Source organism: Rhinolophus ferrumequinum, chromosome 25 (assembly GCF_004115265.2).
Source record: "Rhinolophus ferrumequinum isolate MPI-CBG mRhiFer1 chromosome 25, mRhiFer1_v1.p, whole genome shotgun sequence".
Taxonomy (NCBI): Eukaryota; Metazoa; Chordata; class Mammalia; order Chiroptera; family Rhinolophidae; genus Rhinolophus; species Rhinolophus ferrumequinum.
This window is the reverse complement of record NC_046308.1, coordinates 4,633,433-4,660,402: the sequence shown is the minus strand read 5'-3', so window position 1 is coordinate 4,660,402 and position 26,970 is coordinate 4,633,433. Positions and strand designations below refer to the sequence as shown.

General features: G+C 54.2%; 1 protein-coding gene across 6 annotated transcripts in view; it reads right to left on the bottom strand.

Annotated features, from left to right (window-relative positions):
- PITPNM2 (phosphatidylinositol transfer protein membrane associated 2) overlaps window positions 1-26,970 on the bottom strand; it is a 127,753-nt gene that overhangs the window by 50,006 nt on the left and 50,777 nt on the right. For 2 of the 6 annotated variants that reach the window (XM_033097610.1, XM_033097602.1), the window contains exon 1: window positions 23,118-23,333. The exons of 1 other annotated variant lie outside the window; for it this stretch is intronic. The gene's annotated coding sequence lies outside the window, so the exon portion shown is untranslated. Of the gene's footprint in view, window positions 1-13,846; window positions 13,945-21,068; window positions 21,317-23,117; window positions 23,334-26,970 lie in introns of those variants that run through there. 3 more of the 6 variants (XM_033097605.1, XM_033097604.1, XM_033097606.1) reach the window with 3 other exon arrangements.

The window sequence follows — 26,970 nt, the reverse complement described above, 5'->3', positions numbered from 1 at the left end:
GTGTTCTCCTCCACATGCCTTATCTTCTCTACAGCTTCCTCCTCATTCCAGGATTGTATTCTGGGCCACGTCTTCACCTCTGGCTTCCAGTTACTCACCCTTCCTTCAGCGCTGACTACTCTCCAATAAAAGTTCTGTTTGGTTCTTCTTCAAACCCGCGTCATCGCTTTTCACAGCTTTTTGTTCCCTGCACATATTTCCAACCTCGCCTTTATTTATTTAAATGCAGCAAACTTAGTTATTTTATCAACACTGCCTAAATATTGCCGAATCTGAAGTCCTGAGGGCCTGTTTCTGCTGTAAATTGTCCAGGCTGGCTCTGGCAGGCTTATCTCCTCTTCTACTCAGTTATTTTTGACTACAAACTGCTCGTTTTCTGTGGGGTTATTTGTAGAAATCCTTCAAGACTTAGGAGAGGGTCTGTTTTTCCTGAAAGGATGTATATCTGCCTCGCCAGCACCTGCATTTCTATCCATGGTCGTCTGAACCACCCTTCTCATTCTCCTTTTCTATTCTTCCTCCCAAATAGATAGCGAGTGTCTTTGTTTCCTGGGGCTAATGTCACCAAGAACCACAAACTGGGTGGCTTCAAGCAACACCAATTTATCCTCTCACAGTTCTGGAGGCCAGGAGTCCAAAATTTGGGGCCTTGGTAAGGTTGGTACCTTGTTCCATGGCTCGCTCCTAGCTTCTGGAAATTGCTGGCGATCCTTGGCTGGCAGCTATGTCACTCTCACCGCTTCCTCTTGTCACATGGCCTCCCTTGTGTTTCTCTGGGTCCCTGCTTCTTATAAGTGACCTTCTTATAAGAACACCAATCATTGGATTGAAGGCCCTTCCTAACATCTGCAAAGACTGTATTTCCAAATAACGTCACATTCCCAGGTACTGGGGAACGGACTTTGACATACCCTTTTTTTTTTTTTTTGCGGTGTGGGGGGGCACAATTCAAAGCACACTCTTTCCAAGTCTGAGCAGCTTGGATCTTACAATCTCTACGTTTTCTTCTCCGCCTGGCCTGGCTTTAAAAATCCTGCTCTATCTATCTACTACATTATACTGCCTTCCACTTGTCACCCCAATCACAGGTCTTCCTTCTGTCACTCCAATAAAGGGGACCTGGCCCTTGCAACCCCGCCTGTGAAATACCCTCTGCCAGAGTGTGTGGCAAACGGCATCCATTTTTCTTGTCTAGGATGAGAACAATCTTAATTTTGAGTAACTTAACTACTGAAAAAAATAAAAAATAAATAAAAGAAAAATTGTCAATATAGTAAATCAAATGAAAAGTTTTCTAATACTGAAACTTCCTTCCAATCTTGGGATAAATCCTACGTGGTCATGATGTATTATTCTTTTAATATCGGGCTGAATTAAATTTGTTATTTTACTTAGGCTTCTTAAAAAAGAATTTCAATTTTATTCAAAGGTGAGACTGGCTTGTAGTTTTGCTGAGTTATCCTTCTCTGGTTTTGGTCCCAGAGTTCCTGGCAAGACAACTATAACATCCTTTTGTGCACTCTGAAAGAGTTAACGCAATGTGAGAATTATCTATTTCCTAAAGGTTTGGGAGAATTTATCCATATTTTAGGGGCAAATTTATTTTTTTGATGAGCCAATTTTGGTTGTTTTGATTTACTTAGAAAAATCATACATTTCACTTTGATTTTCTAATTAACTGGCAAAAAGTTGCATTTAATATTCTGTTCTTTTTAAAACCTCTTCTGTAGTTATATTCTCTTTTTGATTTGTGCCCTCTGTTTTGTTTGTTTTTTGAGTTTTATCTCTTATTAGTCTTTTCAAAGAACAAGTTTTACACTCCTTATTGATGAATTCTGGCCCATTTTCTGACTTCTTTTTATTTCTTCTCACCTTCTTTGAGTTTGTTTTTCTAGCTTCTTGAATTGAAAGCTAAGTTCAATAATTTTTCGTTTTATTTGTCTCTTAATAAATGAATATAGGGTGACAATTTTCCTTTGAGTGTTGATTTGGTTTCATTACATAGGCTTTTATATTCCATGCTCTTACTGCCATTCATTTCAAATACCAGAGTTTAATATGTTCACTTTGACTTCCTCATTTAATTTGAGAGTGATTAAGGTTTTTTTTATACCTCACATATTGTCCTTAAAGAATTTTCTATTGAAAATTTCATTGAGATCATTGCATATTCACACACAGTTGCAAGAATTAAGAGATCCCTTTTACACTATCCAGTTTCTCCCAATGGTAACAGTGTGTACAACTATAATATCACACCCAGGAAACTAACATTGATACAATCCACAGATTTTAGTTACATTTCCCCTGTTTTACTTGTAGTTACGGCGTATTTGCCTATGTGGGGTGTGTATGCATTACGTTCTGTACGATTTTGTCACCTGTGTACGTTAAGGTATCCACCACAGAGATACCTTAGAGATTTTTAAAGCCCACCCTTGTTACTCTATATTTGTCATTTTTTCACTCATAATAGCAACATGTTTTATTTAATGTATTTGAAACTATATTGTTAAGTACAGAAAGTCCATGGCTTTTCACTTTTACCTTTTTGGTAGAATATGCCTTTGATCAGTTTGAACAATTCCTTTATCCCTAAGATATTTTTCACTTTTAGTTCTCTTTTATCTGATATTAATATTGCTCTATTTCCTTTTTTTGCTGTGTTTGTTAGGGATTTTTTTCCTCACCCTTTTATTTTCATACCTCTTATGCTGTTTGGTTGGTTTTTTTTTTTCAGTCTCATTTAAACAAAATACTTTTATTGAGAGAGTATCTTTTAATTAGTGAGTTTAACTTCTTCATGTTTTTTGTGCTTACTGATGTTTAAACTAATTCTTATCATTTTCTATTTAACATATTTATTTCTTTTCTCCTTTGCCCTTTATTGGATTTGTTTACTTTGTTAGCCGTATCTTTTTTTCTACAGTAGGTTGGATGTTATGTTTCCTTTTCATTTTTCTAGAGCAGGGATCAGCAAACTTTTTGTGTAAAGGGCCACATAATAAATATTTTAGGCTTTGCAGGTCATACAGTCTCTATTGCAACTACTCAGTTCTGCTGCTACAGCAGGAAAGCTGCCATAGAAAATACATTAACAAATGGGCATGGCTGTGTTCCAATAAAACTTTATTTACACAAACAGATGGTCGGCCAGATCTGACCTGCAGGCCACAGTTTGCTGATTCCTGTTCCAGTGACAATCTTTAAATATTTAGACACACATGCTTAAACATGTAATTCCCTGGACTGCCTAGATTTAATAAGGGCCTTTCTTTCCTTCTCCAAGAAGAGATGACACAATAGTTATATTCACTCGACTTCCCCATTTATCCCCCAAACTGTGTAGGTCAGCCCAGCACCCCATCCTGCTCCTCATACATCACATCTGGGCTTGGAGCTCATCTAGAAACCTCTGCCTTCTGGGTACCATTTTGGCCATGGTCTCCTTTTTCAGTCTAATCCCATTTTCACTCCATCTTTTGGGAATCCTTCATGGTTCCTTAGGTACTGAAGGCATTTCTTTATTCACATGGATACTGAATAACATGTGTTCAGTCATATTCAGGCTTTGGACCTGGAAGAGAAGGCTGTGGCGTGCCCTCAATCTGTAAGCCGTGACCTCACGCCTGCTTAAACTTTCAGAGATTTTTAAAAACTGTGGGGTGAAAGAGAACGTGAGTTGGTCCTTCACTAGTGGCAAAGGCTGTACAGTCAGCAGTCGTGCCCCTCCATGTAGCCAGTCTGGGACAATGGAACTGGCACAGGGACCTCACCAGAGCTGAGCACAAGGGCAAGTGCTGGTAGCATTTGAATCTGCAACTCCAGCCGCGGCTGAGGCTGCCGTCCTGTCCTTCCCACGATGGTGAGATGCGCCTGGCAGGCAGGGCTGCTTTGCGCCAGAGCCAGCTCAAATTGGACTTCTGCTACTCACAGCCAGAAAAATCCTGGCTAACAGTAGGATGATGCATCTTCTTTTGACCTTCTGCATGGTATTCACTTGCTGCTGAGCAAACCTTTGTCTCCTAAGGGCACAAAGATAAATTCCACTCCACTCCAAGGTCAAAAAATGACTAAAAATTCCAAATCAGTAAGAGGGTTTTTCTCTGTATAATCATTTTGAAATCTCACCGTCTACCTTCTGAGCTTATGGAAATCATGGAGAGTTGATCCGGTCTTGGAAGGACGAAGCTGGTTGGGGGTAGAGGGCAGGGGCGGACGATACAAAGTCCAGTGTGTTGGATATCAGTCACCTTTCATCCCGTGGAGACTTTATCCGTGAAACAGGAGCACTTTCTGTGAATCTGAGGCTTGCTCTGGGCTTCTAACAAATCTGCACGGGGCCTGGAACGACCTCGAAGACATCTCCCCTCCAGAAGGCAGTAACACCACCAGCTTGGCCCACCAAGTGTGCACAGCGCCACGCAGACTTGGTGCTAACCAGATACAATCCTTGGGACTAAAATAAAACCCAGCTCCGTGACATGTTGACGCAGCTTTGCAGGAACAGCGGGCTCCTGTGTCCACACTGTCCCGTTTGCACACCTATTTGTAAATTCATCACGCATCAGTAGACTTTGCTCAGAGTCACATGTTTCTGGACCACTCTGAGGGGAGCTCAGGCTACGGGATCTTATGATCCCCTTCAAAACCAGACCCATCCTTCCAGCAGACCCTAGGTGGGAATTCTCCTTCTTGCCAGACTCCTAAGTCCGCCATGTCTTGCTCCCCTCCCCTGCAGAAGCATAAAGGGCAGGGGACCTGGGGGAGGGGGACTCTCCACGAGCCCTGTCTACCAGTGTCCCCAATATACTAATATGATGGTTTTAAGACAGACACACACACGCTTGTCAGATGTTAGTAGAAGCTGTGTGAAAGCAAAATTAAAAGAAGTGGAGAGGAGGTAGTTAGAGAGGCACCTTTTAATTATGTGTTCACACCCCCACCCCACCCCCAGCCATGCCTCTGCTCCCAGGTACACCTGACTTCTGGAACACTTCCCGGTCCCAAGCCCCTTGGAGCTTCCTTGAGTCAGCTCTGGGGTCCCTAAGGACTGAATCTCAGACTCTGGCCCTGAGGTCAGGGCGGTGGTAGAGGGTCAGGCATCACATAACCTGGCTGGAAAGAAGAGCTCACACCTGAACTTTGCAGGAGCTCTCAGGCAGTGCTGGGTGCCCAAGGGGAAGCGTGGAGGCTGATAGCTCACGCCCACACTGCCTGGGAGACACACTCCTCTTCTATTTAGAGCTGCCCCAAAGTGCCCTATGCCAGCTTCTCAGAATGAAGGTGTCACCTGGGCAGACAGATGTGGGGACAGCACCCCTGTGGCCCGTCACCCTGGAGGGTGCCTTCACGGGCCTGGGTCAGGTTCTCTGTGTCAGCAACTCCTGCAGACACCAGAAGGCCCAGGACCAGACCGCTGTCTCATTCAACCAGACCCAAAGCGTGGAAAAATTGAACTGCCCTGCCCTTCTCTGCCAGAAAGGCCTCCTGGATTGACGGAAAAGGCTCCGTCTTTCCTCCCTCTCTCAGCCGCCCTCTCTGTGACATGGCCTCTGCCTTGCCAGCCTCAGGCCAGGCGCTGGGGTAACCGCCCACCACCAGAGCCCTGCGGATCTGGCTCTCTCCACAGTCAGGCCACTTAAGGGGTCGCATGCACTTGGTGCTCCCACAGGATTTCATCAAGAACAAGGCCAACCACTGGAGAGTGGAACATGCGCTGAAGTTTCCCTCCGGGGCTTTGTGGTCCCAGGAGTTCCCTGTCCACTTGGCCTTGAACAGGGACCAGGCAGGTGTAGACTGACATCACTGCTCTCCTTGGGCAAGTTGGGGTACTCTGAAGCCTCAGATCCGAAACAGGGGGTGTGTATGTGTGAATCTCTTCCGAAAGGGAACATTGGGAAAAGCAAAGGAAAGAATGTTTCTAAGAGTATTATGAAGTGCCTTAGCCGACCCCGTGTAAATCAAGGACGGGCAGAAGGCAGGACCAGCGGCTCCTCTCCGCTGCCACCGGCAATGAGCCCACACACTCGGAGGCCGTAGGCACTGGTGGTGAGAGCTCAGACTCCTGGATGCCCAGCTAAATGCGGTGAGACTCCCGGGCTCTCCACCCCTACGCCCGCCCAGAGCTGAGAAACAGGCCCCAGAGACTACGGACGAGCAGGAGGGGAAGAAGCAGAGCCATCTGGCTTGTCCTGAATTACTAACCACGGGAGGAGGTGCAGGCAAGGCCGTGGGCAGATGCGGGAACCAGGTGTGGCCGCCCCCACTCCCACCCCGACCCACCTTCCCCCACCCCCATTGTCAGGGATGGGACTGTGACCCTTTACCTGCAAAGACTCAAGGGATCCAAAGGATGGGATGTGACCTTCCAGGAAGCTGGGCCATGAGCACTGGGGACTCCTCCCATCAGGGCAGCAAAAACCAAACCACACCTCATTCTCTGAGCTGTTACTCCTCAAAGCAGTTATGAACCAACGTTCTTCATTACTTCCTCTTGGACATTCCTCAGAAGACTGAACCAAGGCCGGGTGAGACCAGGCAGTGCAGCCAAGGTCTCACTAGCCAGAGACCAGCCCAGGACCAGGCCCTCAAGTGCCACCTGAGGTCCCGCTCTGTGGACCCTACAGCACCGCACAGCACCGAGGTCTTGCATTTGCCCACCTGTTGTCCCCACCTATCCTCCCCCCCAGCTGGGCTTCAGGCCCTGTCGGCTCTCCCTGGGTGGCAGAACGGCTCCCTGAGTTTGGTGCCCCAAAGCGTTCCTCCCAGGAGCCGTCCGAGTGCATGTGGCCGCAGGACAGCTGCTTCCAGGCTCAGAGGCCAGCTCCCCAGAACCACACTCGAGGCCTCTTGACCTGCCGTGGGTCCCCCCACAATTGGCTGCCTGACTCTCCAGCTCTGACCCCCTTCTCGATGTTCTCTGAAGCCACCTCAGGTCCCAGCTTCAGATCCCTCAAGGGCAGGCTCCATCTTCCCCCGTCCCTGTGTCTGGTGCCCAATGGGAGTCCCTCACTGTTGCCTGAAGGCAATTGCTGAGATTCACACCTGCTGTTCCTTCTGTTGAAAAGGCCCTCCCCACCTGGTCTAGCTGACAATGGCCCAAGTGTCCTGTACCACGTGGTTGAACCAACATGTGCTCTGCCAGCCCCCCAGACCACTCGGGTGAAGCTGGGTGCCCGGTCCCTGGAGCGCCTCACCTCCAGCTCACACCACACCCCATTCCTGTTGCCTGTCCCCAAACCACGAGGCTCGAGGGCAGTGCCCGCTCCTCTTCACTTCTGCATCTTGTGCCCAGCACACCGAGGGGCATTCCGCCGACCTCCCTAAATATTCGGGGAGCCACCGCGGCAGGGGTGGCAGTTCTGGGCAGGGAGAAGACAGCAAGGAGGCACATGACAGGGCACAAACAGGCAGAGAAAGCTCTCGAGGCTTTGGGCCTTTTCTGGGGGACCTTCCAGGAGACTGTCTAGAGGGCGCCCGTCTACAGGTCATCTCTCCCGTGGGTCAGCCCCCGCCCCCTACATCGTGGGCACTGAGCACTTAGCTTGAGGCCTGGTAGAGGGTCTACAAGACCAGAGAAAGCCAGGAAGGGCCCTGCCAGGGCCCCAGCCATTCCCGATGGCACCTTGGCTTGTGGAGCTGACTCTGCCCCCTGCTGTCAGGGGCACTGTCCCAGCCTCACAGCCACACATGGGTGATGCCCCACAGGTGGAGGCTTGCCTCTCCCACAGGTCGAGCTCACTGCTGACCGGCGTGTCCTTAACAGAATCTATCTGCATGTCCCCCTTGGACCAGTGCAATGTGGCCACGCCAGCCAGGCTGGATGGGGCCGGCCTGAGGGCCACGGAGCCGAAAGTACAGGATGAGCTTAGAGCACAGCAGGGCAAAGCAAAGTCAGGCTGAGAGGCCCCCGGCGTCTGATGTACCTGTGATTCCATCAACCGAAACATCGAAACAGGCAAATCTGAAGATCAGGACATCGGGTGGGCGGGTGCCAGGGGCTGGGGGACGGGCGATGGGGAGTGCTAATGGCTCCTTTTGGGGTGACGAAAATCTTCTGGAATTAGATAGAGGTAGTGGTTGCACAACACTGCACATGTATTAAATTTGCCACTGAATTGTTCACCTTAACATAGTTTTACGTGATGTGAATTTCAACTCCAAAAAGAAAAATTATTTTGTTCAGGAAAAAAAAAAAAGGCAAAACTCCGGTTATGACTTTCCCTTTCTTCACCCGAGGGAGCCAGGGCAGAGCTGGAACTGAAGCCCAGAGCTCTGCACACTGGCTCACAGCTGCCTTCCGAAAGCCCAGGGCGGCTCTGAGAAAGCTTCTGACTCCAGAAGGGAGGTGAGGAGAAAGTGCTGAGGCACCAGGCACCTGCCCCCAGGCCAGTTCCCTGACAGCTCTGAGGGCCACCGTCCCACGCTCATCCGGCAGATGAAGAAACTGTCGCTGTCACAGGACCCCTCTGATGGCCAAGAGTTGGCTCGCTCACTGTACTATGGCTGGCCTTGCAGGGCAGGTGTGGCTCAGGAGGGCGGGAGGGCAAAGGCTGAGCAACGGCTCCAAGGCAAGGCTGCCTTGGCGGTGGCGAGGGGTCCTGAGAAGACAGGAAATGCGGCGAAAGAGCATGAGGGTCCTCGAGGTAACAGGAAATACGGGGAAAGAGCATGTACAGGGGAGCATGGACGCCTGGGGCCTTCAGGGCCTGCACAGCTCCTGGATGTAAGGGAGCCCCTGAAGGTTCTGGGGGGAGGTGGTCCCCAAGAACAGCAGGCAGATGGGGTTTGGGCAAAGCTCCGTGGTCTCCCCATGTGCCTGTAGCTTCAGAGAGTAGTGCCGGAAAGATCCAAGAACCAGAGCGGCTGCGGGGAACAGACAAGGTGAGGGGAAGGTGCCATAGCTCATACAAAACGGACCATCTGAGAAGCACAGTGGGAGGTAGGTGGTGGGTCCCCAGGGAGGACCCGCAGCTTTCCCGTCCTCCTCGCCAAGGGAGGGAGCTGGCTGGAGTCTGTCCTGCCCTCCTTGCACACCTGGGCCCCCCTATGCTTGCTCCTGCCCAATTTCAATGTGCTTTGCTACAAATCCAGGGGGACACGTTGCCGTGTCCCCAGACTCCCACCCAGACAGGCAGCAAGATGGAAGGGCAAATGTGAGCCCCAGCAATGCCCTTTTCACCTCTTTATCCTTAGATATGATACAACTCCGAGCCTCAGTTTGCTCATCTATAAAGGGGGGGTGTAATACATCCAACAAGGGGGTCAGACGTAAGTGTGGAGAGTACCCCACGCCATGCCTGGCAATGAAACCGTGTTCTGTCACCACGGTGATATTAAAAATACCTAACCACTGGGCACTGCCAGGGGCTGGTGGGGGCTGCAGGCATCTGCAGGAGGCATCGCCGCTTCAGCTCCAGGAATCCTAGGGGAGGGACGCTGTGGCAGGCGGGGGGCAGACGCTATTTGTAACTGGTCCAAAAGCAGAGGCCTTGCCCTTGGGCCAGATGTGTGTCAGGATTCAGAACTCCCCGTACTTTTGATGGATAATACTGCATGTTTCAGGAGCATCCAATAATCACATACATTTCTGCAGTGAACTATGTGAAGGGAGAATACATACAGGCTATAAATAGCCTCACCCGGACTATAAATAGCCTCACCTCAGTTCAGGCGGGATTTTGCTGCCAAATGAGTTATGAAAAAGCGCCTCGTTTCCAGAGCTTGAGCTTGCTGGATTTGGGAATGGAGGATCAGGAATTGTGACTTGGCACGTCAGTGTTTCCCTTGCTCCGCCCTCCTCCCACCCGCCACACACCAGGAAACAACCATGCACCAGTCCGGTTCACCCTACAGCCACCATGGTCCAGATGGGGGGTGAGGTCACACACACCCCACCCCAAAACTCGCCAGGCCCTGACCCGGGGGACATAGTACACGAACATCTGTCACAAAGCAAACCCAACGCACGCGTGCACATAAACACACACAGCAACGTACAGACATGTGATGCCAGCAGCTATGGGCACAGAGGAAGCGACGGAGGAAACCCAGCTCTGGGGACGGCACCCAGCCCTGCCCCCACCCCACACACACCTCCCCATGACTACAGACCCCTGCTCAGGCCGACTCCTGCCCTCACGTGTCCCTAGGCCTGCACCTGGACAAGAGAACAAAGGGGCAGGGAGGAGGAGCAGGGCTCCGGCTTGGCGGCCAGCATCTTCCTGTTTTCTGCACCCTGCAGGGGGACAGCGAGAGCCCCAGGCAATGGGGATGGAGTCCTGGCACTACCAGTCAGGAGCCTGGTGCTGGGCACGCGCTTGCTGCGCGTTCTGTGAAGTTGTACAACATGAAAGGTAGGGCCCCCATGGGTCTCTTTCCTGCACCAGGTCCCTGTGTGAACGTAGACAGAACTCAGAACCTGCCAGCTGTGTCTGCCCTGGGCAGCGCCCAGCAGACAGGGTTCAGGACCTGGAGGGAAAGGCCTAAAGCAGGGGCCCCCTGGAGGCGAGGGCAAGACCTCAGCGGCACAACTCAAGTTTCGAAGAGGGAACGGGGCTCCATGGCTCCACCCTTCCCTTGGTCCTGGCAAGTTCAATTCTCTGAGCCTCAGTTCTTACATATATAAAAGCAGGTCCAGTGCCACGTGCACATGCACCCCACATGGGGGAATAAATGAAGAGGCAATGCATTTGTAAAGTGCCCAGCACACAACACCCAAGAAATGTCAGCGGCTCCACTCTGCTGAGGACGATGAGGAAGTGGGCGCAGCCCCGCCAGCGGAGGGCTTCCCTTTAAGCTGTGTCCTCACACTCAAAACAGGATTAGAAGAAATGACTCAGTCCTATTATTATTACCAAAGCTCCCACTGCCTGTTGGGACCTCTGCCGCCACAGTAGCACGAGGCAGGGAGGCAGATGCACTCTCCCACCTCCAAGTGAAACACTGAAACCCAGAGAGCAAGGTGCCTTGGTCAAGATCATCCAGCAATTCAGTAACAGACATGACATGAGAACCTTTGATTCCAGGGGGTTAGGCTGCACCAAACCCAACCCAGCCAGCACCCCGAAGCCGGAAGCCCACGGCAGCTTCCCGGCACTCCCGGGAATAATGCCACCTTTAGAGGCATCTGGTGGCCTGGGCTGGGGGAGGCTTGGGGCAGGAGAGCTCAAGGGGAGGGTAAGAAGCAGGGGGGTGGCTGGGGTGCCGGGAACTGAGTCACCTTCAGTGGGTCTGAGCCCATGGCACACAGTCTGGCTCTTCTGTCTTTGGCAGGGAGCCTGCGGTTATTTTGGGAAGCTCTGCACACAGCCCAGCACTTCCCTGCCAGGCTGACTGGGTCAAAAAACAAAACCAGCCCGGCAACAACCCCATGTCAACAGGGTGGGAAGTGAGCAGGCTTTGAACAGCCCTGAGCTGAACAGCAGTGGTGGGGGGAGGCGGGGGAGGCAGGGGCAAGCACAATTCCCCACCCTGCGAAAAACAGAAAAAGGCAGTGAGACAAACACACACAACTAGCTGGAGGCAGCAAGAGGCCCTGGGAAAGACTAGCTTTGGAACTAGACAGACCTAAGCTCGCATTCGAGCTTTGTCTTCAAGCAGGTCATTTAACTACCGCGGGCCTCAGTTTACCTGTTTACAAGAACACCACCTGCCTCACAGGGTTGGGTGGGATTATGTGAAATAACACAGGGGCACGGGGCACACAGACAAAGGGTGACGCCTGTCCTTGGCCTGACACATCCGGTCATCCCTCAGAGGCTGCTCCAAGCTACTTCTGCTACGCAGCCTCCTCCAGCCCGGCCTGCAGGCACCCAGTACCCACCCAGAGCAGGTGCTCAGCAACAGCTGTGGATGGAATGAACGTGGAGATGGGGCTGGCCGTACAGGTAGGAAGACCAAGGGCACGTACAGCCATTCAGAGGGCATTTCTGAGGAGCCAGGCACGGCGGGAGTAGCTGACATGGATCCCCAGGTGAGTGGCTTGTCTCAGACCATCACGTCTTTCTGACAGGTGAAAGGCAAGGGCTCAGAGAAAGGGGGTGACATGCCCCAGATTGCTCTGGAGTCAGAACTTGCAGGAAGCCAGCAGGCTCCATCGAGGGCTAAGGGGCTCTGTAGGCTGAGTGTTGGTCTTTCGGGGGGGGGGGGGGCAGCGAAGGCAGCGTGGCCCAGAGAGGAGGGTACAGGTGGGAAAGGGCACTGGAATGACCATCTTCCACGGGCGCCTGGGCTCAGGGCCTGGAGCTAATTACAGGATTCATTACAGACGTACTGGGGATCTGAACCGCCTGGGCAGACCCTGGGCCCGTACTCTTCTCACTAGACTCTTCTAAAGCCTCATGGTTGGATTCAACAGGCAAAAGCGAGAAAGAACCCAGTGCCCACTGATGGGTGAACTGGTAAAGGTGGTCCATCCATAACAATGGAACATGATTCAGCCTTAAAAAGGAAGGAGGTTCGGACCCCGGCTACCACACGGACGAGCCTGGAGGACACTGCGGAGTGAAAGAAGCCAGTGGCAGAAGGACAAACACTGTCTGAACCCACTAATACAAGGCACCCGGAGGAGTCAAGTTCACAGAGACAGAAAGCAGAATGGAGGTCGCCAGGGGCCGGGGGAGGGGCAATTAGTGTTTCACGGAGCGGAGTTTCAGTTTGGGGAAAGAAGAGAGCTCTGGGGCTGGACGGTGGCGATGGTTGCACAACATCGTGAATGTACTTAGTGCCACTGAACTGTGCACTTAGAAATGGTGAAGATGGAAAATCTTACGTTATGCATATTTTACCACAATTAAGAAAAAAACAGAAAAGAAAAAAACGTCTCACGGAGTTGGGCACAGGGTCTCCTTTTGGGGAGATGGAAATGTTTTGAAACTAGATAGAGCTGGTGGTTACACAACCTTGTGACGGTGCTAAATGCCACTTAACTGTTCACTTTAAAATGGCCAACTTCATGTTATGTGAATCTCACCGCAATAAAAAAAAAATTGTTTTAAGCTCCTGAGTGTGAGGCTCCAGGTCCCCTGGGAGCCAGCAGGGGACTTTCTCCCCCAGGGGAGCCTATTAGTTATCCCAGAGCAGGGGGGTCTGAGGGACAGCCATGGGTGTGGGAAGGGACTCAGGCAGCCATGGGGACCTCAGGCATCGTGTCAGAGTCACCCCTCCATTCCCCCCCGGACGTCAGAAACGCCTGGAAGTCAGACACAGGACATGTTTCACAGAGCAGCAGGACTCCTCTTTCTGTAGCTGATGGGGACACAGGGCTGGGCCTTGTACCCTCCGAAAACCTCCAGCCTGGGGTGTGTGGACGGGCCCTGGACACACAGAGACAAAGGCTCTTGCAGGAGCCAAGTGTCAAGGTGACACCTCCACAGGATGAAGTATGTGGTGAGGGCCAGGCGCTCAGAGAGGCAGAGCAGAGAGGACGGGCAAAAGGTGGGCAGGATGCTGAGATATAGGACAGACAAGGGGAGGAGATCCAGCTGCGGAAGTGGACAGGGTAGTGGGGCAGAGGGAAGGGTCAGGAGGGGTCTGGCCTTGTGGAGCAGCTGGCCTGCAAACCCACAAGCCAGCCAGAGGGTGGGGCTTAGGGACTGGGGTTGATCCTGGCACACCTCCTTGGCTGCCCTTGGTGGGGTCTCAGAGCTGGTCCTGTGGCTGTCAGATGGGACTGTCCATCCCTGAGATGAGCACAGGCTCAGAGCTCTCAGGGATGGCAATGCTCGCTATATTATCCACCCTGCGAGGGCCGCTGAACCACCTCCCAGGTCAGGAGGCTCACTACCTACAAAGTACTGCTAGAAAGTTCTCACACTGAGTACTTTGCTTCCCTGAGACTCACCCTGGGGTCTTGGTTGGTTCTTCAGAGCCACATTCAGCTTTTCTCCTCCAGGTCACCTTAAAGTAGGTGTCCAAGTGACACAGCCTTTCCGGGGTGGCTGTCCCCTCCGCCGCCACTTCCTCTGCTCTGGGCTCTGATTGTATTAACAGAGTAAAGCTGCCCTCCCTGACAACAGAGCCGGAGGCTGCAGAAGCCCCAGATCTGTTTCCTGGGACCAGCAGCCAGCCCAGTAGACCTGCTCTTTACCTGGTGACATTCAGTGTGCTGGAAGAGTGTCCCCCAAAATTCATGTCCACCTGGAACTTCAGAATGTGACCTTAATTGGTAAGAGGGTCTCTGCAGGAATAATTAATTAGGGATCTCGAGATGAGGTCATCCTGGATTTAGGATGGCACCCAAACCCAATGATAGATGTCCTTATAAGAAGAGGAGAGGAAACAGGGAGACCCACACAGAGCGGACGGCCATGTAGAGATGGAGGCAGAGAGCAGAGTAACGCAGCCACGTGCCGAGGGACACCTGGGGCCACAAAGCTAGAAGACGCAAGGACAGATTGACCCCTGGAGTCTTCAGAGGGAGCACAGCCTGGCCGACACCTTGATTTTGGACTTCTGGCATCCAGAACTGTGAGAGAACAAATTTCTGTTGTTCTCAGCCACCCAGTTTGTGGTCATTTTTGTTACAGCAGCCCCGGAAAACTAGTACACTGGGTTTGCAACATCGGGAGGCAGGACATACCCTGAGCTGACCACCTGGACGTTAGCCAGTGTCCCCCTGCTCTGGCCGTCTGTGGGAGAAGAGCCCATGGCATCCTGGCTGGGAAGACGACACTGACGTCCGGGCAGGACGGAGCAAGCATGTCACCAGGCTGTCACCAGGGCTGCAGCCCAGTCAGCTCAGGGAACTTGAGGAGCTGGCAAGAAGCCCTTCTGTGTCTGCTATGAAGACACTGGAGGGGAAGTGGCTGCTGGCTGCGGAGCCGCCCGCCTCCCCGCTCTCCGCTTCCCCATGCCAGCATGTGGACAGCCATTTCCAGGCCCCCACGCTTGGGCAGGCCAGCCCAGCCCTGCCAGAGTTCTCGGGAGCACCGGCCATAGGCTGGTGGCCAGAAGCACTCCTGTGGTGAGGTCCTAACCCAGTGACTGCAGGTTTCCCTGACGAGAAATGTTTGACCCCCACCCCGACCTTTGACTCAGCATCCCCTACCTGTCTCCATTTTTGGAGAGCCTCTCATTGGGTGGGGAGGTGGCCAAGGCGTCTGGAAGCTTCAGGACTGAGACTAGGGTTTTCCTGGGTTCCTGCAGCAGCCGGGAGCTCAGCTAGTTCAGCCTCTGCGAACCCCTGGCATCCACCACCCCAGCTCCAAGGGCACTGCTGTACCACGGGACAAGGTCAGGACCGTCACAGGATGGACAATGTTGGAGCTCAAAGGGGGCCGAGATGGCCAAGTCTAGCATTTGTGAAACAGGTACAGAAATGCAGATTCCTGCCCACCCCGCAAAATATCAGAACATCTGTGTGGGAGGCCCAGGAGCCTGTGTTTCACACACCTCAGAGGATGAGAACAAGTGGCCCGGTTCAACCTCCCTGTGCAGGTGGAGACAGCAGACACGGGCTTGCTTGAGGTCACACAGCAGGGCCAAGACTAGAATCTATGTCTCCTGGACCTGGCTGAGGGTGGGGGTGGGGCGCTGCAATCAGATGCCTGAGGCCCCTGCGGTCAAAGCGCCCTGTTTCCAGGTAAGCTTCCCTGCGGGCCCAGCCAGCTCGCAGGTACCTGCTGCTGCTTTTCTCTTGGCCTTTCCCAGAGTGTGATGTCACTCACTTTCGAGCTCAGGCCCTGCGTCTTGGTCACAGTTGTTCCCAGGGCCTGGCCAGAGCAGTTGCTCAATAAAGGCAGGCGCCTGGCAGATATTTGTTCTAAATGAGTTGAAGTCCACACTCTGCCCAGAGCAACTGTCTGACCTTGGGCGGTTCACACAGCTTCTGTGCCCTGCGTGGGAAAGATTCTGGTCCTCTGCCCTGACCACGTCACAAGGCCATAGGGAGACTCAACTGAGAAACCAGACGCAACTCGCCACAGACCCTGCAAACCCCCTCTGCACCGATAGTAACGCAACCATCCAGTTTTCAGGGATTGACCGGAAATGAGCTGAGGGTCCCAGGCAACGAGCCGCAGCCAGGGGACTGCTGGGGGACTGCAGCAGACGGCAGGGGAGTCCCCATGCTGAGGCTGGGGGGCTCCAGAGGTTCTGCCCGCCTCCTCCCCAGCACAGTTCACTGTTCTCAGGAGTGTAAATCCTGCCCCAGCCCTGCACCCACCGTAAAGACGGGGCCCAGGCCCTGAAAGTGACCAGGCTGCAGACAGGAAGTCACATCAATTAGTGCTACCCAGGCCCTGGGAGCTGGAGCAGGTGGGTCTCTGGCCCTCCCTGGGCCCCAGTGTCCCAGCTCGAGGGTAGGGGTGTGAGCCAGACCAATGCCAAGGGACCTGGGACTAGTGGCTCTGTGTCCTCAGGCCGCCCCACAGGTGTTCCTTCCTGTGCTACCACCCGCCAAGCGACAGGCCTCCTGGAGCCCAGGCTGGAATGTGACACTTGCCAGGCCAAGGCAGCAGCCCCTCCCACGACTGCCAAGCGGCCAGAGGAAGCACAGCTGCCCATCGGACGCTGGGAACGCTGTCCTCTAAGGAACGCCGGGCGGTGCTGCTTCCTCAGGCTGCACATAGGCAGGCCGGCGGCCACGCAGAACCCTGCCTGCCAAATGACTTCAAAGGGAACCAGTTCTTCAGCCCGGGCTAGTTGGGGGGGACGCCCCTAAGGACCCTGAATCGACATGCACCTTCATGCATCAGCCCAACCCTGATGGACGGTGGGGTGACAGCCAGCCTCGACCACGCCAGTGCTACACGAAGGGACATCACTGCGTCGCCAGCACAGCCCCTCCCCAGCTGTCAATGGGGCGGGGCACAGGGCAGAGGAAGGTGGAGCCCATCCTGCCCTAGGAGCCACCCAGCCCAGTGTGGCTCTGGTGACAAGAAAGCCCCTCTGGTCTCTGTGGCAGTTTCCCGATCTTCCAGGCCTGACGGACGGAGAACTCCAGGGAACACAGAGCGCTTTGAGCAGGCTCACCCCTGTCCTCCAGGCTGAAGCGGCTACGTAAATTCTGGCCCCTGCCCTCTTTCTGGGTTCAGGGGAGGCCCCTCCTTGGTGCCCTGCCACACCCAGCTCCAGCAGTGAGACACACCCCTGTGCCTCGGTTTCCCCATCAGCAACACTGCTGTGCCACGTGCCCGAGGGTGGGTGGAAGAGCACAGGCCTTCGTCTTCCAGGCCACAGGCAGCTTAGTGACCACACCTCCCGACAGAAGGTCCCCCTGGCTGCAATATGGCACCGTTCTCCAAACCTCTGGGCACATGAAAAGCAGCAGCTGGCTTGGCCGTGACCCTAGGATGGCTTTTGGTACAGAGTGGCCATTTGAAACCAATCCTTTTTTTAAGTCCTACACTGGAGGAGAGCCCTACACAACCATCACCGTGTCATCATGCTCCCTCCGTGGGCCAAGCCACGCCAAGAACACAGGCTCACATTCTCACCCAGGGCCCGGAGCGGGAGGGCGGTCCCTGTTCCACACGGGACACTCAGGCTCCTGGATTAAGCGACTTCTGCAGATCACACAGCCAGGACTCAGACCCGAGTCCTCGGGCTAACAAGTTTTGTTTTTCCTGCCGCCCCAGGGCACCCCCCACCGCGCATCTCCCTCCCCAGGAGCCCGGAGTCCTGGAGATAGAGTTTCAGCCATGCAATTCCAGGGGCCCGGCAGGCGAATGAAATCAGGCGGCAAGAGCATCTTAAAATTAACCGTTGCCGGTTCCCTGTCTGCAGAGCCTGACAAAGCCCGTTTCCAGCCACAGGCTGCGACCGTGCCGTATCCACACCTAGAAAGGTGTAAAGTGCTTTACAAGGGTGCAGGGTGACAAGCAAGGTGAGGGAACTAGCACAGAACCAAGTACTGTGCACCCCGGCTGACGACGGAGTGGGGATGGGGACTTACTTTCGGCCTCCGCCCCCCCCCCGCCCCCCGAGCGAGTAAGCCGTGTGCACCTTGGGGCGTAAGACAGGCTAGAGATGGCCCAGACGCTCCCAACGTCCTCTGGGGTGCCACCTTCTGTCCTCCCTGCCACCCTCCAAGCTGCTTTGGAGAGGAGATGGGGACCTGGTGAGGATAGTTCCTCTCGCTATGGCAACAAGGCAGGGAAACTGAGGCACGGAGTGGACAGCGGCTGCACGGTCGGACAGAACAAAGTGCTTTTGGGTGTCTGGTCTATTCAGTGCCACCCAGCTTGGCTTTGTCGGGAGGTGATGGCAGCTTGGGGAGGTCTCCAGGGCATAGGGCTGGGCCCCATCTAGAGCTTGCTCCAACAACCGCTCAAGGATTGGAGGTGGGCCATGTACCGAAAGGGGCTCCCAGGAGCCCGGGTGGCAGCAGACGGCCACAAGGTTGACAGAAGCGGAGCACATGCAGCTGCAGGTTGGACCACAACGACACCAGCGTCCCGTCAAGACACCAACGTTCTCCAGGCCTGGGGCAGGCAGTGGCCTCTGTCCTCTGGAAGGAGAGACTCAAGAGTCCCAGACAGAAGCCGTGGGACAGACAACCCAGGCTGGTGACCAACCAGCAAGTCCAGGGAGGGCACTGGGCAGAAGCTTGACCTCAGAGGCCGCGTCCACCAAGAGCTGGGCCTTGGGACAGAGTCGGGCTGGTGGCCTGACGGCCCCACCTCCCAGCTTTCTCTCCCTCCAGGGCTGGCTGGCCAGGGGGTTTATCCGCAGGGCTTCTTGTGGGGTCCTTAAGGTATAACACCTCCTCTGTTATCATTATTCTGTCCACCTTTTGGGAAAAACCCCTCAAATGTCTAAGTCCTTTTTTTTTTGTTTCACATATTCTCTAATTTATGAGAAAAAATGGCAAAACACATGAGAACTCTGCTACACCCTCTCCCCAGAATCGCTGTTTAAATCATTGGTAAATCACGGCTTTACCACTTGCATACTCTCTCTCTATCTGTATATCTATCTGCATACAATCTATACAGATCGTCCCCAACTTACAAAGGGTCAACGTAATGATTTTCCAACTTGATGATGGTGCAAAAGCGATACGCGTTCAGGAGAAACAGTACTCTGAATTTTGATCTTTGCCCGGACTAGCTCGCGCTATACAGTACAGCACTCTCTCGTGATGCTGGGCTTTATAAAACAGGCTTTGTGTTGGATGGTTTTGCCCAAACTGTAGGCCCATGTAAGCGTCCTGAGCACGTGTAAGGTGGGCGAGCCCAAGCCGGGAGGTTCGGTGGGTTAGTGTATCAAATGCATTTTGACTTAACGGTATTTTCAACTTCAGATGGGTTTATGGGCACCTGACCTCATGGTTAAGTCGGGAGTATCTGTATAATCGACACACATACCGTCTTTTCTGAACCGGGTAACGGGAGGTCTAAGCGCCGGTTGACAAACCTACCACCCCCCAGGTGCCAATCATGGGGTTCACTGCCAAGCGCCCTCACACCCGCCTCCTTCGTGCTGCGGTGCGGGAAGCAGGCGGTGTTATCTGCAGGTTACAGCCTAGGAAGCTGAGGCTCGGCCTCCTGGTGAACCACCTACCGCGGCGAGCCACCCACCTAAGTCCTCAATATAAAGCAGAGCCCCTGCTCTGCAGACTGTCTTCCTGATGACACGACAATGTCGGAATGCATTTTAAAAGAAAGTGAGCCAGGTGGCCCCCACGGCAGAAGAAAGAGCAGATCAGGACCCAGGTGGTCGGGATTCCACAGAGCAGTGCTGACTCGTGCACTCAGGGCAGGAGCAGTGGCCTGGGGTGGGCGGGCAGGGAGGGGCTCCCCACTCAGGCCCCAGGCTGCCCCCTCCGCCCGCCTCTTCTTCGCTTCTTTCCTTTCCTCTCCTCAAATAGCTGAGATGGATGAACTCCTCCCTAGGCCCAATGCAGAGCAGTCTGCATGTCTAAAGATGAGTAAATGAGTGAATGAATAAATGAATCATAGATCTGAGTTCTGGCTCTGTCTTCCCAGGGCGGGTTACTCAACCCCTCTGAGACTCAGTTTGCTCACATGTAAAATGGGACAACAGCAAGCACTTCTAGGGTGTTAAATTAGATGAGATTTGTGAGGGTGCCCGGGAGGTGGGCAGGTGGGTATTAGGTTCCAGTTCAGAGTATGCGGAGCTATCCTCTGGGGAATGAACCAGAAAATGGGAAGAAATAGATGGCAAAAGTAAAGGTGCCTAAACATGAACAATGTGGGAAAGGAACACACACACACACACACACACACACACACACACACACACACAGCCTCGCAGCTCAGCACATCTTAAGCTTAGCAGTCTCTCTCTGACAACTCTCCTTCTTTTTGTCTTGAGACCCTCAGAAGCCCAGGATGGCAGGCTGGCACTCAGGGGCTTCCCCTGCAGACACAAACGTGCCACTCTCTGTAACACACCTGACAACACAGCACAGCCTGGGGTGGGGGGCATGGAAAAGAGGAACAGTAAGAGCGGGAGGCAGCTCTTTCCAGAAGTGGACGGGAAAGGTCTGTCTCACTAAGACACTGAGCTAAAAAGCAGTGCATGGAAAGGGCAGCTGGACAATCTTATCGATACCGAGAACCGTTTACAGGAGATCGTGTTATCAAGAGCAGAATGCCAACTGGTACATGCAGCCCTGACAGCAGGAGGGAAAACGTGTGTGTGTGTGTGAGAGAGTGTACACGTGTGTGTGCCTGATGCATGTGTATGCGTGCGTGCGTGTGTGTGTGTGTGTGTGTTCGGGGACATTATAACAGGCAAGGGAGAGTTTCTTGTCCACGAGTGTCTTTCCTCCTGTTCAGTTTCCTAAGCCATTCAAGTAATGAAAATTCAGACCCACCACCAACAGATCTCAAAGCTGGGCATGGGCCATGCTTGGCCTCCCAGGCAGACGCGGTCCCTAGAATCCCTAACGCCCCAGCCAACACCACCTGTCCCACCAGCCCAGGCAGTGGAGGCCAGCCTGTGCAGGACGGAGGTGGGGGGCGGAGAAAGAAATCAAACTTCCCCGTTGGAGCTTTGCGGGCTTTGAGAGGTCTGTCCAAACCACCAGGCTGCCCACCGCGCCCTTCCCTGAATCCCAGAGTCCCCTTCAAATCAAAGAAGAGAAAACCACTCACTGCCTGGAAGCCAGCCAATGCGGTGATGATTCCACTTTTCCTGGAATGAGCTCCCCACACTTTCGCCACCGGGTTGGAGCCATCGGCTGCCAGGCTGCCACCTCCGACCTGCTCTCACACCCCTCTGCAGCTCTTTACGAGGCTTTCAAGTAAGTCACCTCTACGCGAGATCACACTCAGAAAGGAGGCTGGCTCCTTGTGCTGGAGGACACGGCAGGGAGGGGGCTGGCACTGAGCACTCAGGAGTCACTTGGGATGAAAGCTGGCGGGTTGGCGGGCCTGCCTCTCTCCTCCTCCAAGGCCAGCCCTGCTCTGCCTGCCTGCTTGCCGACTGAACACACTCGGGTGTCACCAAAGCAACCCCACCCCCGGCTGCACATGAAAGACCCCGGGGCAGCGTAACCCCAGCTGCAGTGGACCAGCCTCCCAGTGAGGCTGAGAGTTCAGATGAGCACGGAGCCCTGCCACGCACAGGACTGACCTTTGACGTGTCATATCAGATTTTCCGTTCGCCAGCAAATCAAAACCAAACCAAACAAAACCAGCACACCGCCTCCCCACCCATCACACAACTTGTAAACCCATCAGCATTTACAGCAAAGCAACCCGAGTCCAGACGTGGGTAATGTCATTAAGAAGCCTGCACAGCGCCCAGATGCCAGGAGGGTCTTGGTGACAGACTCCAGCCTCAAAGCAAAGGAAAAACAAGACACAGCACAGACGTCTGCAGACACAAAAGCATTCTTTTCATCCTGCCCAACAGGAACCGATCTGATTATCAAAGGGAAGCACCAAGAATTCAGGGTCTACAGCAGTTTGAGAGCACAGGGCTCTGGGAGATGAACAAATGGAGTTCAGAGACCCAAACAGCCGCAGCCAGGGAGTCGTGCCCCGAGCTTCCTTTCAAGGCTGATTCTGTTATTAAAGTAATCTGTCAGCGGTAACGGTAACGCCGGCACGAATACATAATCCAACCAGACGCCCGCGAGCCTCACTCTTAAGACACAGACCTGAATGTCTACAGTTCCCTGCCCTGTTAGCCCCCCAAGTCAGGCCCCATGTTCAGAGTTGAGTGCTGGTTCCCTGGTACCTGCACCAAACTCTCGCGCGTCCCTGTGAGTCAGACAGGGCCACTCGGTGCTCTCTTTCTATTTAAAGATCACACAGGGCTTCCTCTCAGACACCACTGAAACCCATGGCTTCTAAGAACTGTGTGATAAATCCGCTCCCTTCGGGCCTCACTTTCCGTCAACACAGGGGACGTTCTGTTGACAACGAGGGGCTCATTTTCCATCGTCGCTGCACAGGGGGTAGATGTGACAGGGAGGGGGCAGCCTGCCCCTGGGCGCAGATCTGGGGAATGCCTCTTGGGCCAGGTACCCTCAGCAGTTCCCACCAGGAAAGCCATTCGGAAGCCATCCTGACCTCCAAGTTTGGAGATGGGGAAGATACAATGGAGAAATGTCAACCCACTGGGCAGCGGTCTCAAAATCCTGTCTGAGCCAAACTCTGCTGAGGGACAGTCCCCAGCACTCCGGGACGGCCGTGCCGGCAGGACCGCTCCACCCGGAACCAGCCAGCAGAAGATTCTCCCTATACCGTTTTCTCAGAAATTCTTGGTTACAGGGACAAAACATGCCCCCACTGAACTCCATTTCCACGTGAGAGGATTACACGGGGAGACCTGTACCTGAGCCCCATGTGGGGTGCACATACAAGCCTCTAAACGCCCCCCTCCCCAGGCAGACCACGGTCCAGGAACGCAAACTGTCCCTGCTGCTAGCAATTCCACTGGAAAACGAAAGTGCACAGATAGCAGGTACCCAAGTACCAGGAGGCTGGAGCTGGGCTCGCACACGCCCTGGAGGAGAACCCCGCACCCAAACTTGGCCGTGCCCCCCTCGGAGCTCCAGGGCAGGCCATGCCTCTCCCTGCCTCTCTCCCTCCATCCCAGCTCCTCCGAGAAAACAAGCAGCCCACGTGACAGGACAGAGCCTTCCTGCCTAATAAACCCGTCCTAATGCTGTGACAGTTTTAGCAGAAAATTACCTTTCAGGAAGAAAATGTAAGGAGGGGGAACAAGGGGGACAAAGTATTAGAGCCGGGAGCCGCACGCTGCAGGAGCCGGGCTGCCCCCCATGTCCGTGGAGGTCTGCCGTGTTCCCCATGCCGACGGTCTCAGGGCGCCACCCCCAACACGCAGCTGCACTGGCAGCTCATGCCTGGAGCAGGAGGTCCCAGGGACGCACCGACAGAAGGAGCCACGAGCCCTGGCAGGGATGAAGGAAGAAGGGAGGCCGAGAGGAAGGGGTGGGGAGATGAGAGGGAGGGAAGGAAGAGGGAGAATTGATTCTCTCTCCTCCACTGGGACCACTGAGCTAAGTTGCCATGGAGAAAGGGGAGCCGCTGGCACCGCCTGAGGCAGGCGGAGGAGCCATATGCCAGAGGGAAGGCGTCAGCGAGAACCAATCCCCACCCTCCTCCTGGTGCAGCTTCCCCCAAACCAGGCCTCTGGGCCACAGTGGCCAGGCTGAGAGGGGGACCAGCCTGACCCAGGAGGAGGGGGTAGGTGCAGCAACTTCAGAGCTTTCTCACCTGGCTCATGGCACGCCATCGCCCTCCGCGATGCCTCAGGAGACCAGAGCCCCTCCTGATGGCCCAGGTAACCCCTGGGGCCCCGGTGTCTGGGGAGGCATTGCTGATCTCCACCTGCCTCACTGGTTCTAAAAATCAGAGTCGCCAAACCCTGAATCCCATGAGGTTGAGCCACAATTCCCACCCTCAGGAATGAGGGGTGTCGACCTATGGGAGGGTGTGGCTACCCAGAGCCACCGAGGTAGAAAGTGGGGGAGGACACTTTCCGGCACCGGGGGGCGCACCCCGGCAGGCAGCGCTCTGGCAGTTCTCCCCACCAGCCGGGTCACCCCTCTGCCTGCCTTCAGCTCTGCTGCTGCTTCTACCCACGACCCCAGCTCCAGGACTGGCCTTTGTCACTGGGCCCACGGACACTGTGAGCAGCAGGAATGGGGCTGGGGAGAGAGCCAGCAGGCCTGGGCTGGGGCCTCAGTTTCTCCTCTAGGAGTGCACGTGACAGGGGCAAGTCCCATCACGCCTTTGGGCCTCCATGCCTCATCACAAACTGGGATAACCCCACCGCTGTCTCCCAGCCTGCACTCCTGGGCATTACGTCACTGAAACAGCTGGCATGTGGAACCACTGTTTCTCAGGGTATTGGGGATGGGGCAGAGCGGGCGGCACCACCCACTCCCACGTCGCCTTGCTCGAACACCAGGACAGGCCCGAAAAGCCTGAAGCCCGCTCCAGAGGCCGAGGCCCTGCTGCTCCAACCCAGACAGGCCGAAGGGCGGCGCTGGTGGAACCCTGCCTCTGCAGGCTGCGGCCCTGGAGACGCGGTCTGCACAGCCCTCTCCTCACCTTTCCCTCAACATTTTATCAGGAAGATGTTCAAACATATGGCCAAGTTGAAAACACTTTATAATGAACATCCACACGCACACCACTTGGATCCAACCAGTTCCTCTCACGTTTTTGAGTGTGGCAAAAATACAGAACATTTACCACTTTTATCATGTTATAAAGTACACAGTTCCGCGGCATTTAGCACAGTCCCAGGGCTGGCAACCCCCAGACATTTCCATCGCTCCAGTAGGAACCCCCTCCCCGCAGGCAGCCACCACTGCTTTCTGGCCTTATGGACTGGCCCATTCTGGACATTGCATATACACGGATTCACACAGTATGTGGCCTTTTGTGTCTGGCCTCTTTCACGGAGCATCACGTTTTCAAGGGTTTGCCACTTGGTCGTGTGTCAGCGCTTCGTTCCCGTGTATGGCTGAGTGGATGGGCCATATGCATTCATCCATCGATGGACATGTGGGTTGTTTCTACCTTTTGGCTATTATTCTCTTGCTTTTAAAATGAATTTTCCAAAGCCCAGTGAAATTTCCCGAAGTCCCTCCTGAGGGATTTGGTCTCAAAGGTACAGGCCCTCGAGGCCCCAAACTGAATGGCAATCCTGGCTCTGCGTTTTCAGTAACGCGTCGCTCCCCGCTGGATAATGGAGCACGGGAGCCAGGCACCCCAGAGCGTGCGTGTTTCCTACCAGTGCCCTGAGAAGCAGCCCATGGCGGGCAGCAGGACACATAAGCACACCAACCAAATCTCCACGGTCTGAGAGCCGACACATGGGATCCTAGTCCCCTCTGACACCCATTGGCTGTATGACTGAGCCTCAGCTTTCTCATCTGTGAAATGGGGCACTGGGCTCTACCTCAGGGGGTTGTTCTAGAGACGACAGTGACACTGTCCAGTAGAACTTTCTGGGACGATGGACGTGTTCTATGCCCATGCCATCCAATTTGGCCACCACTAGCCCCACACAGCTGCGAAGCGCCTGAAATGTGACTGGTGTGACTGGGAAACGCAATCATTCATTTTATTTCACTTTAATTTAAAATTAAGTAGTCGTATGGGGTTAGTGATGATTGTCCGGGACAGAGCAGCTCTGAAGACATGAGACAGACGGGAGTGTAGGACACACAGCCCAGGCCAAGCACCAAGCCCCTCAGTCCTCTTCCTTCATCTTTGCCTTCCCCTACTTACCCCACAGTGTCTGGGTGATGGATGGCACAGGCTTCTGTCTGCAGCCTGGCCCCCGAGGCCCCTTTCTAAAAGGACAGAGGGCAGGCAGTCAGGCTCTCAGTGAACCAAACAGACGCCAGCTGGGGAGTGGGCTCAGTGGACTCCATAGTGTCGTGGGTCCCCGAACCACTGACCTCTCCTCCTGCCCCTGTTGGCCCCAGACACCGTTCTAGAATCCCATCTCCAGCTGTTTCCCCCAGCAACTCCTGACGTCATCCCTGGAATGTCTGGGCTGGGGCTAGAGGATTGGCACAGACCCTCCCTCCCTTCCTAAAGGGACAGCAGGGATCCTGTGGCATGTGTAGAGCGTCTTTGGGCCCAGGCTGGGCTGCAGGGCTGGGGCTCAGGGAGACCTTCCCTCTGCACAAACCTGCTCAGTCCTCTGGCAGAGTCTGCACCGGAATCCAGATCAGATTCTAGTCCGACCTGCTCACTTTACAGGTGCAGAAACCCAGCCCTGCTGGAAGAGCACACAGTAGGACAGGTACAGGGGTGGGGCTGAAGCCCCTGCACTCAACCCCCAGCCAAGTCAGGCACGGGCCCAGGGGACGGCTGTGTGCTTCTCCGAGCTGTGCGGCTTCAACCCTGAAACAGCAGGAACTGAATCCTGGCCACACTGTCACCACCCACCCCTGTCACCACCCACCCCAACCTGCCCAAGTGGGAAAGGGAGAAGTGACATCTGGGGAATGGCAGCTGGGGACTCCAGAAAAATTTAAACCCAGCCACAAAGAAGCATAATTCCTGTTGTGCTCTGAGCTCAAGCACAGGTACGGGTCACCCATAGCTAGGAGCTGTTGCCCCACCCTGATACCCCCACCCTGCAAAACGTTTTCTTAGCTTCCCACGTGCTCCCTGCCTCCCTCAGAAGGATGACTGGGGGACCCCCTCAAACCTACAACACGTCCTCCCTGACTCAAAGCCCAGAGGGGGCAGGTCTTACCCCTCAGAGTGAAGGCCTGGAGGCCCCGCCCGGCCTGCTTCTGCACCGTGTCCCCTCGGCCCAGAGCCGTCCCCGCTCCTGCAGTCTCTGCTCCAGGCCCATCTCCCCGATGCCTCCTTCCAATGCCTTTATTTAAAACCTAACCCCCACCCGGGCCCTCCCGGATCCCTTCTCATTTTCTTCATAGCACTGCTCCTCATTTAATACACTGTGTACTTTTCTTTCTTTCTTTTTATTTTTTAGATTGTAATACACACAACATCAAATTTACCATTTCCTCCATTTTTAAGTGCGTAG